Source organism: Neophocaena asiaeorientalis, unplaced genomic scaffold (genome assembly GCF_003031525.2).
Source record: "Neophocaena asiaeorientalis asiaeorientalis breed wild unplaced genomic scaffold, Neophocaena_asiaeorientalis_V1.1 scaffold171, whole genome shotgun sequence".
Classification (NCBI taxonomy): Eukaryota; Metazoa; Chordata; class Mammalia; order Artiodactyla; family Phocoenidae; genus Neophocaena; species Neophocaena asiaeorientalis.
Genome location: NW_020174013.1, coordinates 9,760,611 through 9,773,451, shown reverse-complemented (window position 1 = coordinate 9,773,451; position 12,841 = coordinate 9,760,611). Strand labels below are relative to the sequence as shown.

General features: G+C 47.5%; 1 long non-coding RNA gene across 1 annotated transcript in view; it reads left to right on the top strand.

Annotated features, from left to right (window-relative positions):
* The window catches only part of LOC112405271 (uncharacterized), a 138,425-nt gene continuing 125,584 nt past the window's right edge, over nt 1-12,841 (top strand). The window contains exons 1-2 of the long non-coding RNA XR_003004303.1: nt 1-12; nt 900-975. This is a non-coding gene — a long non-coding RNA (uncharacterized LOC112405271). The remainder of the gene's footprint in view (nt 13-899; nt 976-12,841) is intronic.

Sequence of the window (12,841 nt, the reverse complement as noted above, 5' to 3'; positions counted from 1 at the left end):
ACGGGGAGGAAGGTGAGACTGGGGGAGGGGGCCGAGCGACCAGCGCTCGCGAGGAGGCGAGGGCTCCTCGCGAAAGTGTGCGCAACGCCCAGAAGCGTCCACAGGCTCCGATGCTGGGAGAAGACGTGGAGGCCTCTTGGGGAACCGCGACGACTCTTATGATGACGCAATAGTCATGAAAAATTATTCACGTATTTTTAAACTCCACCCGGAAGGCAGGATCCATTCTGTCGGCCTCTAAGTGCACAACAGAACTAGAAATCAGGAAGGAAGAAAGGGCAAGAGAGTTAAAAAATTTTTTTTAATTAAAAAAAATTTTTCACTCTCACGCACGGGGTGATGGGGGAGGGGTGGCGGTGGCCCCTGAGCTGGAAAGTAGGGACTCCTGGCTTACTGCTCCGTCCCGCCTCCCACCATCCCCACCACCCCATGCTGTTCACGGCAGAGCTTGAGTCATTTACTACGAAACTGGTGTCTAAGGGAGTTACAGCATCTTGAACCACTGACGCAACCCCGCACCAGCCAGAAAAGGGAGACTCTGCGACTCTGGATGCCGCGGGTGTACCTTTGCTCCCCCTATAGGCGACATTCTCTGAGGCCCCTTTACAGTCCCAGTGTCCCTCGAAGGTGTTAGGTTGTGATCCCTGAGGAGTGATACACTCTAGAGCTCTAAGACGCGGCCTGTGATCCAGGCAACGACCCCTGTCCTCCTGCCTGGGCGATGCTTGCTTGGAAACACCCGTCAGGCCAGGTCGCGTTCACTCGCCAACAGTGCTGCTTCTAACTTTAGGCCCTGGGGCCGGGAGGTGGGGGTGGGGGAGAATACTCTGCACGTAGACACCACACCCTCCCTCCCCTTGTTGACAGGAGATAAATCGCTTCCTTTCATCAATTCACAGGATCAGAAAATGCTGTGTTGAGAGGCACCGCAGAGGTCAACTGGACCACCTCCCTTAGATCTCCCTGAGGTTGCAGGTAAGCAAATTGAGACGCAGAGAGGTGAAGTGGTTATGTCAAAGGCTTCCAGCTAATTCCAGCATTCAAGGACTTGGAACACACTTTGGGAAATGCTTAGTTATGTCCTCACGCCACACTTCCCAGGCCTCAACTCTCAAACCTCAAATCTGATTTCCATTGTCCTGCAAGACTTCCTGGTTTCTTGGAAGTTCCTTGTGGAGTCCCACTGGACGTCTCACCAGACCCCTCCATTTGTGTCTGTGTGTGGGTATTTACATTGCCAGCTGCTTTAGGTTATGCAGTGAATCTGGAAGATATTTTTTATGTGCTGAATGACAGGTTAAGGAAGGCAGTTCAGTGCCTTGAAGTCAGATCTTGGTTCAAGACTAGTCTCTGCCACTTCCTTCTAGAGGGGAGGAAAGGAGCACTTGCCCCCTTTGCCTACAGGACTGCTTCTTCAGACAGCATTTGCTGGGACTGGGATTGTGAAAGGAGGGTCTATCAGGAGAGGTTAAGGAGCTTCCGGGTGCACTCAGCCTAGAGAGGGCATTTGGGTCTGGCTCTGACATTACTTAGCAGTGTGACCTTGAGCATATGCCACTTCTGTTCTTGGGGCCTCTGCTTTCTCATCCATAAATGTGAGCTCATCCATAAGGGTGAGATCAGGGCTCACCTTTGAGAATGCTAGGGCTCTTCACAATGTGTCCTGAGAGATCCTGGCAAAAGCTTTGGGCCAGGGGAGAAGCAGTTGCTAGAGACATGGGGACGGCCTTTTTGAGGGATAATGAGGTCTGTCCCAGGACTGGAGGATGGAGGCTTCCCCCACTGAGGATTCCAGCTTCTCAGTTCTCATGCTGCTTTTCAGTGTGGCAGATATTTACCGGGGATCCAGAGAGCTGGAGGATTAGCTCTAGAACCTTGAAAAATGGAAGGGACTCCAGGTTCTGGATGCTTTGGGAGAAGCTCTGGGAATATCACAACACTCCAAGTGGGGAACTGCTGTCAGATGAATCATGCAGTGATGACTTCATTGATGACGGTGACCTCATCCCTTTGGCCCATAGAAAAGCCAAGACTGACTGCCAGGAGTACTTTGAGCTCTGGACTGATTCCACCAGTTGAATGTAGAGTAGGAGGGAGACGGGAGAATTATCCTGGATGCCCAGGTCAGCCCAATGATGGGTTAGCTGGAAGGACCAAACAGATAATCACTATGTAATGTGATCAGTGCTGTGATCGAGGATAAAGAACAGTCTTCGGCAAGTGCAGGGAGGCTGTTAGTACCTAGCTCTAGATGTGCTGAGGAAGGATTTGCAGAAGGGTGTCATTGGCCTGGGGGTTAAGAGGCCAATAGGTGTAAGATAAGAATGCCTAGGAAAGACAGCCCTGCCCCCCAGCAAGAAGGAACAGCACACAACTTCTTGGGAATGGTGAGCCATGTAGGTGGACAGAATGCAGGATTAGTGGTGCAGGGGAGCTGGTTTGTATGTAATTGAGAACTGTGTGATGTTGCCAGGCCATGGGCCTCTGGAAGCCACGTTCAGGGCATGCAGGGCCCCACCCGGGCATGCAGGGCTCCACCAGAACCTTGAAGAATGGAAGAGACTCACAGGATATTCGTGAGTTCCTATTTCTGGTTATCCCTGGGACCCTGTCGTACCTACTGGTCTTCAGTTAGTCACTTGATTTAACACGTCCCCCTTCCCTTTTTGCCTAGTGGGTGTGGGTTGGTTTTCTGTCACTGGTAACCAAGGGAATCTTTACTGTGTTAGTATTATCACTACAGTTGAGATAAGTGATGTGCAGCGAAATTCAGAAATTTGCCCAAAGTCACGTAGCTGGTAAGTGGCAGAGCTAGCTTTCAAAATGATCAATCTTCTGAGCTCATGCTACTTCCCATGTTCCACATGAAGGAGGCATTAAAAGTTTTTCAGTAGGAGATGACAAGTTTAGAGCTGTCTTTTGAGAAGATCACTCTGGGAGTGGTGTTAGAACATGGATTTAGAGGGGACGAGAGTGAAGGCAGAGGAAGTGAGGAGAGAGGTCACAAAGGTCTGAACCAGGCATGGCTGTGTAGATGAAGAGGAGGCCATGGGTAGCAGGATATTTTAATTAATTAATTTTGGGCTGCATTGGGTCTTTGTTGCTGTGCGCGGGCTTTCTCTAGTTGCGGTGAGCGGGGGCTACTCTTCATTGTGGTGTGCGGGCTTCTCATTGCAGTGGCTTCTCTTGTTGCAGAGCATGGGCTCTAGGCACGTGGGCTTCAGTAGTTGTGGCACGTGGGCTCAGTAGTTGTGGCTCACAGGCTTAGTTGCTCCGTGGCATGTGAGATCTTCCAGGACCAGGGCTCGAACCCGTGTCCCCTGCATTGGCAGGTGGATTCTTAATTGCTGTGCCACCAGGGAAGTCCCTAGCAGGATATTTAGATGACCAAGTCCACAGGGCTTGGTAACACAGCATGGGGAAGGGCTAGGATACCTCTGAGGCGTTATCCATTGACGTATGATTCCATTGACGTATTCCTTCTCTCCATTCCTTTTTAATCTCCTCTGTTTTTATCCTCCTTATTTTAGTTTTCTTCCTTACTTTTAAAAACTTTCCCATCTCCTCTTGGTGGCTAACCATGAGACCAACTGCCTGAATCAAGCTGAGAGTAGATCTCTAGAAGGACATTAAGTTTCTGTCATTTTGTTTGTGTTCCCTCACATTCACCCCCAAAATGGAAAACTGGATTCCAGTGGATCATTTGGTGTCATGATGCTTTGGGTTGCAAGTAGTAGGAAAGTCAACCCAAACTGGCTTCAACGGCAAAGGGAGTATATGGACTTCTTTGACTGAAACATACAGAAGTAGCTCAAGCTTCGGGCATGGCTTGATCAAAACTCTGGATCTGTTTTTTTCTTCACTTCTCTCAGTTTTTCTCTTCTCTTTGGGCCAACTTCCTACTTAGGTTGCTTTCTCTCTTGAAAACAAAATGGTTGTACCAGGTCCAGGCATTACCACCCATACACCACACTGCCCAGGAGGAGAAAGAGCTTCTCTTGACTCACTGATTGCACAAAGGTCTTGGACTTTCTCTGATCAGATTAGCTGAGTTCATCATGGTGGCCAGCAGAATGTCAGATGCTCGTTGCCTTAGGCCTGGGCTATTGGCCATCCCTGAAACCATCACTGTGACAAGGGATTGGAACTATCCTGATTAGGCCTATAAGGGCCCACCCCAAGGCCAGGATTTTAATCCCACTTAGATTCTATGGTTCCTGCACAGCGGGCGGCAGGCATCGCAGGCATTGGGCGGGGGGGAATGTATGCTGGGGAGGCGACCAGCGATATCTAGTACATCTGGATTGTTGCCCACCAGTCAAAGTTTCTAGGCCTCCCCAAGCTATACTAGAAATAAAAAACTTTAGGAAAATCAGATTTCAAGGGAAGAAGGAAGTGAGAAGGATCTAAGTCAAATCTATGATTTGTTTCAAATTTCAGTCAGTTGGTTTGTCAGGACATGAATCCATGCTTGGTGTGAATCCCTAATTCTTGGGTGATAGTAGGTACACTCTGCCCCCTTCAGATTTCCTTCTTAGAGTTACTGGTAAGGAGGTAAAGTGGTTATCATCCTTTTACCCCGTCCCCTCTGCTCTTCAGTTATGCTTCTTGTCTCCATCCATGCTTCTTTTCTCTCTGCAGACTGCAGACTCTTCATTCCCCAGGGCTCTCTTGCTTCCCAGACTCCACCTGTCCCACGATCATAGCATCATGCTATGTGCCATACCTATTCCTCTTATCCTTCCCACCACTAAAACCTCCCATCTGCATCCTTTTCTCTTAGGGCTCAGATGTAATATACATTGCACCTTTTTTTAGCTAAGGTACTAACGGCTTAAACACTGCAGCAATTTCTTAAAGGTCAATGGTTCCTAATGATAAGAATGACTAAAAAAATCCGATAAATCCGGCTCACTTGTTTTTCATTTCTAGTTATGTTTCTAGAATGCATCTAGATCTCTTTTTTCCAGTTCATTACATACCAGGAACTCAGAAGTACACCCCAGCCTCTGAGGATTTGGGCTCAAGCATCTTTAGTAATGTTTTCCGATCTTCATTTCTAGCTGCCTTTTACTGCAGCCTAGGTCAGGAGACCAGTCGTTATACCTGATGGCATTGCCACCATTGCTGAATCATGAAAAGGACACTTCTTTAGAGGTTGCTGGTACAGAATACTCGTATGATCTGGGAGTGACCACCTCTTATAAGGTCCAAAGGAGGCTGGATCATAGATCCCTCTTCCAGAAATGAAATTAATGATTTTATTCCAGGCTTCAGTACTAAGAGTGCCAGAAAACCATCCGAGACTCATTTATGATTGTTCTTGCACAGTGGATGTTGTGGTCACTGAGTATAATAAGCACGTTTTGAATTTGGGAAATCTCCCACTTTGTAAGTCGTGGTAGGAAGAAAAGATCGCCCCTTATGGAAGCCGAAAGTTACAGACTCTTGCTTTCATTGTCAGACTCAGGAGCTAAAGTGACTAGAGTTAAATACAGGGCACGCTTTCTGGAGGTTGCAGCTGTAGTGTTGGGTACACAACTCAGTACTAAACACAGGAAGTGGCACACAGGGTGGGTGGTGGTGTTGGTTGTGGTGTGACTGAGTTCCTGGTGCAGAAGTGACTGCCGTACACGCTGACTGTCTAGAATCTGGTGGCAGCGATGATACCAGAAGTGATTTTCTCATCAGAGCAGGTCCTGAGGCGTGTGTTGGGCGTGGTTCCTGGAAAGACAGTCTTGAGCAGCTGTACTAGCCTGCCCGCGGTCTTGTGTGCTGTGCATGATCCTTGGAGGTGCCTTTTCTGTTCAGTTGGCCCCTGACAGCTTCTGGTCCTTGCACCACAGCCTCTTGAGAAGAGGTTGGAGGAGTGGATCGCTATACTGAATGTGCTTCATGCAGTGGGAGCAGAGATTCCCACTTCTACCAGACCAACTGCTGTCTTAGTCCATTCGGGCTGCTATAAGAAAATGCCACACACTGGGTAGCTAATAAACAACAGAAATTTATTTTTCATAGTTCTGGGGGATAGAAATCCAGGATCAGGGTACCAACATGGCTGGGGAGGGCCCTCTTCTGGGTTGCAGACATGGCAGAGGGGCAAAGGGACTCTGTTGGGCCTCTTTTATAAGGGCGCTAATCCCACTCATGAGGGCTCTACCCTCATGACCTCCTCACCTCTCGAAGGCCCCTACTAAGACCATTACTTGGGGCATTAGGTTCCAACATACGAATTTTGCGGGGACACGTTCAACCTATATGCCTTCCTAATGTAAGCAATTCGAAACTTGCACAAAATATACGAAATCACTGTTTTCAGATATTGAACACAGCACAGGACTGTGATTTCTGAAAGAAAGGAACAAATGAGGCAAGCTCTACTACTAATTACCCTTTCTGCTGGAAGTACTTTCTGAACTGCAGCACGGTAAGGGGGAACCAAAGTTGACCATAGTGATCTTGCTGAGTCGAGAGACAGCTGAGGAGACTTTTCAAGGCTGAGTACCAGATAGGGGGGAGTGTCCTCTTGAGTCTGTTGCTGATACTGAGTTGCTCCTGCATAGAGTGAAACTCTACCATGGTAGGCAAAGAACTGCCAGGGAACATGAGCTGATTGGTTCCCAGGGCTCACACAGGGCTGGGGGATGTTTGAGTTTCAACCAGCCAATGTGAAGAGACCTATTGAATGTCCAAAGAAATCAGTAGAAACTCCAGAAGGGTTATGCGTTAGTAGAAGGGCTAAATTAGCCCTGAAGTAAAAGCAATTCTAGACCCCCAAGCCTCATATAGAACGAGTTTATCCACTATTATGATAACTGCTGAGCAAAACAAATTTCATCATTTTTTTAAGGACAACAACAAAATAAAGACATTAAACAGCATAAATTTCAGAAGGTCAAGAGTCACTAGATATGTAAAGAATAGAGAACTGTAACCAGAAAGATCAATCAATAGAAACAAACCCAGAAATGACAGAGGTAATGGAATTGGCAGGCAAAGACTTAAAAAAGAATTAGAAATAAACCCAAAGATTTAAAGGAAAATGGGAACATGGGGAGGAAGGAAATGGAAGATATAAGAAGGAACCAAGGGCTTCCCTGGTGGCGCAGTGTTTAAGAATCTGCCTGCCAATGCAGGGGACACAAGAGAAGCCACCGCAGTGAGAAGCCCGCACAACCCAATGAAGTGTGGCCCTCGCTCACCGCAACTAGAGAAAGCCTGTGCACAGCAACGGAGACCCAATGCAGCCAAAAATAAATAAATAAATAAATAGTTTTAAAAAAGGAACCAAATCAAACTTCTAGAGTTTAAGAATACAATACCTGAAATGAAAAATTCACTGACTGAGCTTAACAGCTGATTGGACACTGTAGAAGAAAGTACCTGTGACATTGAAGACATAGCAGTATCCAAACTAAAGAGAAAAAGGCTAATGGAATAAAACAAAACAAAAAACACCATAGCTGTATCCTAAACTCTGCATTCCTGAGACCTTCAGTTAAAGATAGGAATTTCCAGCAGATGTCATTGGGGCAGGACTAACAACGATAGTGAAATAATTTTTTTAAATTAATTAATTTATTTTTGGCTGTGTTGGGTCTTCATTGCTGTGCATGGGCTTATTAGGGTGGTTTCTCTTGTTGCGGAGCACAGGCTCTAGGTGCGTGGGCTTCGGTAGTTGTGGCATGTGGGCTCAGTAGTTGTGGCTCGTGGGCTCTAGAGTACAGGCTCAGTACTTGTGGCGCATGGGCTTAGTTGCTCCGTGGCCTGTGGGATCTTTCCGGGCCAGAGCTCAAACCCATGTCCCCTGCATTGGCAGGTGGATTCTTAATCACTACACCACCAGGGAAGTCCCTGAAATAATTTTATGTTGGTTGGTAAATGCTTCCTACCCTGAACCCACCTCTACCCCCACCATGCTCCAGTCAACCTAGGCCTTTCCCTGGCTGCCTCTGACTTTCTCATTCGACATCTAAAGGGTAATGCCCTCAGCAGAGAAGGAGGCCTTCAAGACCCTGTTCCAGCAGAGGCAGGACTATTCTGGTTGGTTAGTCGTTAATTATGTCGAGTGTCATCCCTCAGTGGGGTGTAGGTTAGGATTGTGAGAGCCTTGCTTGGGACTTCAAATCACCTCTCTGAGTAGAATAGTCTCAACCAGAGGACCCTGGGCAAATTCATTTAAATAATTTAGATTTTAAAAATTCTTATTGAGCTCTGTGTTGCGGGAATGTGGGTGGGACAGGAGGAGGTGTCCCCCTTGTGGCAAGCCACTGCAGCACCTCTTCCATCTTCATATTCCTCTCTCCTCATCTGAAAGAGAGTTACAAATCCCTAGGGTTGTGACAGTCTGTACGGGAGACTCTTTCCTCACTACCCATCCATTCATCTGTGGGTCCAACAAATAATGCTTAATGCTACTGCTATGTACTAGACTCTGGGTGAAGTGTTAAGATGAGTGCAGAGGGGGTCAGAAATAGCACTTTTCCCAACCAGGTCATTGTGGAAGTCACTATGCATGGTGAGGGACAGAGTTGGGTGGATACACTCTCCTCCTTGCAAACCAGTACCTTCCCTGTGTCTGGGGTTGAGCTGTGTCTCTCAGCAGAGGTGAAGCCAGTCAGGACTATCACAGTGAGAGTTAAGTCAATACTGAAGGAGCGCTTGGCATCTGAACGCATCCCCTGATCTGGGGACGGGTACCAAACATTGCTCCTGATGTCCCTGAACTAGCAGAGCATCTGCTCTCAGGCCTGTCCCTGGCTCTGGCTCAGAGGCTGGAGGCTTGGCCGGCCAGCTCCCTCTGAAGGGCTTGTGTCCTGGGGCTCCTCGCCGACTTCAAACCCACCCTCTGGCCCCTGGAGGCTTTCTGGGCTGACTGCTGGCCCGCATCTACCACCCCACAGGCAGCTTGGGAGTGCAGTTCTGGGAAGGACAGGATGACTGGGGTAGTGTTTTGTGAATGACGACCTCTGACGTTCACCTAGCACTTTACAAAGCTTCTTCACTCCTCACATTGTTTGGCTTTCACAAAATTCCTCATTAACACCCTTTCTGTAAACAGATGAGGCTTTGTGTCTTTATCCAGATGGAATTCAGGCAGATTGTGAACCTTTATCCAGATCACCCGGCCTGTGAGTGACATCAGGACCGAAACTTTTACCTTTGATGCTCTGTCCAGCGCACTTCTCATGACACCAGCTATGGCCCGTGGGGGCATCCGAGCCAGAGAGAGGCCTCCTACTTCAGGGGAAGCCTGGTTCCCACCCTTGGTTACCATCCCCGTCCTGTGACCAACCAGCCCGTGGGACACACTCAATAGATATTAGCCATATAAGCTGCTTATACATCTTGTAGCCAGAATCTCAGACCACTCCCACCCACCCCCATCCCCACCTTAAAAGGGGCCTGTTTTGGGGGACGAATACTTTGATAAATCGATTGTGGGAGAACTTACAAGGGTCTGCTTGAGTAACGATGGTTGTTTTCTAAGGAGGGTGGATTCAATTAACATGAAGTCAGTGTTTTCCAAATATTTTGTATGGCAAATCACAGTAACCCATACATTTTCATTGTGAACCAGAATACGTATGTACGTATATATCATATATTTAACAAAGGTTTGACAGAACAACACTTAAACTTACTACCTGTAATGAACTCTGGGTTTTCTATTCCATTTGGCTTCACGGCCCACACTTTGAAAAACCCTGCTTTAGGGGCTCTGCTGAGTGGCTACCTGGCTGGCAGCTGGAGTTGAGTGCTCAGGACCACAAAGTTGTAAGAACTCCTACAACTAAACAACAAAGACAACCTGATTTTTTAAATGGGCAAAAGGCCTGAATAGACATTTCTCCAGAGAAAATGTGTAAATGCCCAATAAGCATGTGAAAAGATATTCAACATCACTAATCATTAGGAAAAGGCAAATCCAAACTGTAATGAGTACCACCTCACACCCATTAGGAAAGCTGTTCTCAAAAAACCAGAGAGTAACAAACATTGGTGAGGATGTGAAGAAACTGGAACCCTTGCTGCATTGCTGGTGAGATTATAAGATGGTGCAGCCACTGGGGAAAATGGTGTGGCACCACTTCTAGGTAAGCACCCCAAAGAATTGAAAGCAGAGACTTGAACAGACATTTGTACACCCACATTCAGAGGAATGTTATTCGCAATAGCCAAAAGCTGGAAGCAACCCGGATGTCCATTGATGACGGAACAAAATGTGATATGTACATACAATGGAATGTTTTTCAGCCTTATAAAGGAAGGAGATTCTGACAAGTGCTATGACATGGGTGAATCTTGAAGACATTGTGCTAAGCGAAATAAGTCAGTCACAAAGGACAAATATTAAATGATTCCACCTCTATGAGGTTCCTAGAATAATCAAATTCATAGACACAAAGTAGCATGGTGGTTGCCAGGGACTAGGGAGAGGAGGGAATGGGGGTTAGTGTTTGATGGGTACGAAGTTCTGGAGATGATTGGTGGTGTCTGTTGCACAACCGTGTGAATATATTTCATGCCACTGAACATTACTTAGTGGTTAAAATGATAAAAAGTTATGTATATTGTACCACAATAAGACAAAGAAAAAAGATAAATGGATTTTACTTTTTAAATGGGATTTCCGGCCTCTCTAAAAGATCTTGTGCCCAAGTGCCCATTTCCAAAAGGCAGCAGAAGCCTGGGCCCTTTAGGCAGGGATGAAACAGAAGGGCCTTTTTTTTGCAGGTGGGGGGAACCACCACTGAAAACCTTTAGCTATGCAACTTTGTGGCAAATTGCTCTTGGGGGGAACTTGATTCCTTTGAAGTAACCTTCCTGCAGATGTTTGAAAAGGAGAAATCAAGTTGTGAATTCTTTTTTTTTATATATAAATTTGTTTATTTTATTTATTTTTGGCTGCGTTGGGTGTTTGTCGCTGCGCGCGGCCTTTCTCTAGTTGTGGCGAGCGGGGGCTACTCTTCATTGCAGTGCGCCAGCTTCTCACTGCAGTGGCCTCTTGTTGCGGAGCACGGGCTCTGGGCGCGCGGGCTTCAGTAGTTGCGGCACACGGGCTCAGTAATTGGCTCGCGGGCTCTAGAGCGCAAGCTCAGTAGTTGTGATGCACGGGCTTAGTTGCTCCGCGGCATGTGGGATCTTCCTGGACCAGGGATCAAACCCATGTCCCCTGCATTGGCAGGTGGATTCTTAACCACTGCGCCACCAGGGAAGCCCTAAATTGTGAATTCTTAATGTAAATTATTTGGGGAGAAATGTTTCTGACCCTGCCTGGTTCTCTCCTTTATATTACCTGCCTGGCTGTAGTGGGCATTAGCTTTCTCCAGCCCCAACCAAAGCCTGCTTTGCCACTGGGATGGAGTTCTTAGATTAAAACTGTATGTGGCCCCTTAGTTATCAGCAGTTGAAGCAGAGAGAAAGCTTTGTGGACACTTCTCTGATTTCCGCTCTGGGTGTCTCCTTTTACTTTCAGACCAAATGAACTCTCTGGCTGCTGCTTTGTCTCCCCACAGCTGGCTCCGGAGGGAGCAGGGTGCATCATACCCGCTTTCCCACATCTTCACGCTGAGCTGAGCTGCTCAGCCCTGTGGGTGGAGCTGCAGCAGGTGCTGCCAGGGCCAGTCCCTGAGTCATCAAACTTGCCGGCTCTTGTACCACATCTCCTTCCATCTCGTGTTCACGTCCAAGCCCTCATCCATGCAGTCTCGACCCGGCATTTACTTACAGCCAGGCTCTCCTGCCTCCACCATCACCAGGCTAATCTTTCTAAACCCAGGTATGGCCAAGTTACATCCCTACTGAGAAGCCTTTGATAGGGCTCCTTAGCCTAATGTCCCAGCTCTCAGTCTGACATTTCACACCTTCCCCAGTTGAACTCCGTCTTTCTAGACATCACTCACTCCCACTGCCACTGCAGGCCTGTCTGCTGCCACACCAATCTGTTCTCTGCACTCAGACCTCCTACACATTCCCAGCACGGTGTCTCTGCCCACAGTGTTCTCCCTGTCTAGACAATCTCACTCTCTCTTCCTGCTTCTCAGAATTGTTTGTTCTTCAGTGCCCATCTGTACTTCTCCCTCCCAGCTTGACCCCTTGCTCAGAGGACGACTCCTTCAGCTGAAGCCTGTGGCCACACAGCCTGTGTGCTCTCCTGGCTTTTATCCCATCCATGTTGGGTGCAGGTACCTTTCCATATTTCTGAACCAAAGTCCTCTCTGGAAACCCCAAGGCATTGCTTCGAGTCAGGTATCCATCACAGCTTGATCGATTCTTGCCTATTTGGATAAATCCTCCTTCACGAATACTGTCTACTGGCTAACCTTTTCCAGGTGACCTGCCTCCAGTTAAAACGTGTGGTCACTAATGGTGTGTCCCAAACCACCCACTACATGGTCTACCTGGTTGCAGAGCAGTTCATTATAAAACAGCCCATGGTGAGCTGGGGAGGGGCTTTTAGGGATTGGATCCCTTCATTTGCTTAGCTTTCTTGGAACTGCTGATTCCTTACAGATCACACTGTAGTGTGATTTCCTGTTTACCTGTACATCTCCCTCATGACTTCGTAGGCTTGGGAGGTGGGCTGGTGTCTGCTTGTTCTCTATCTCCAGTGCCTACACAGTGCCTGGCACATGGTAGATGTTCAACAAATATTTCTTGAAAGACAGAAAAGGGAATGCCCCCTTCCCACATATTTATTTATTTATTTATAAATTATTTATTTATTTGGTTGCGGCAGGTGCGCTCCTTAGTTGTGATTCTCAGGCTCCTTATTTGTGGCATGTGTGCTCCTTAATTGTGGCATGTGTGTTCCTTAGTTGAGGCCGGTGGGCTCCTT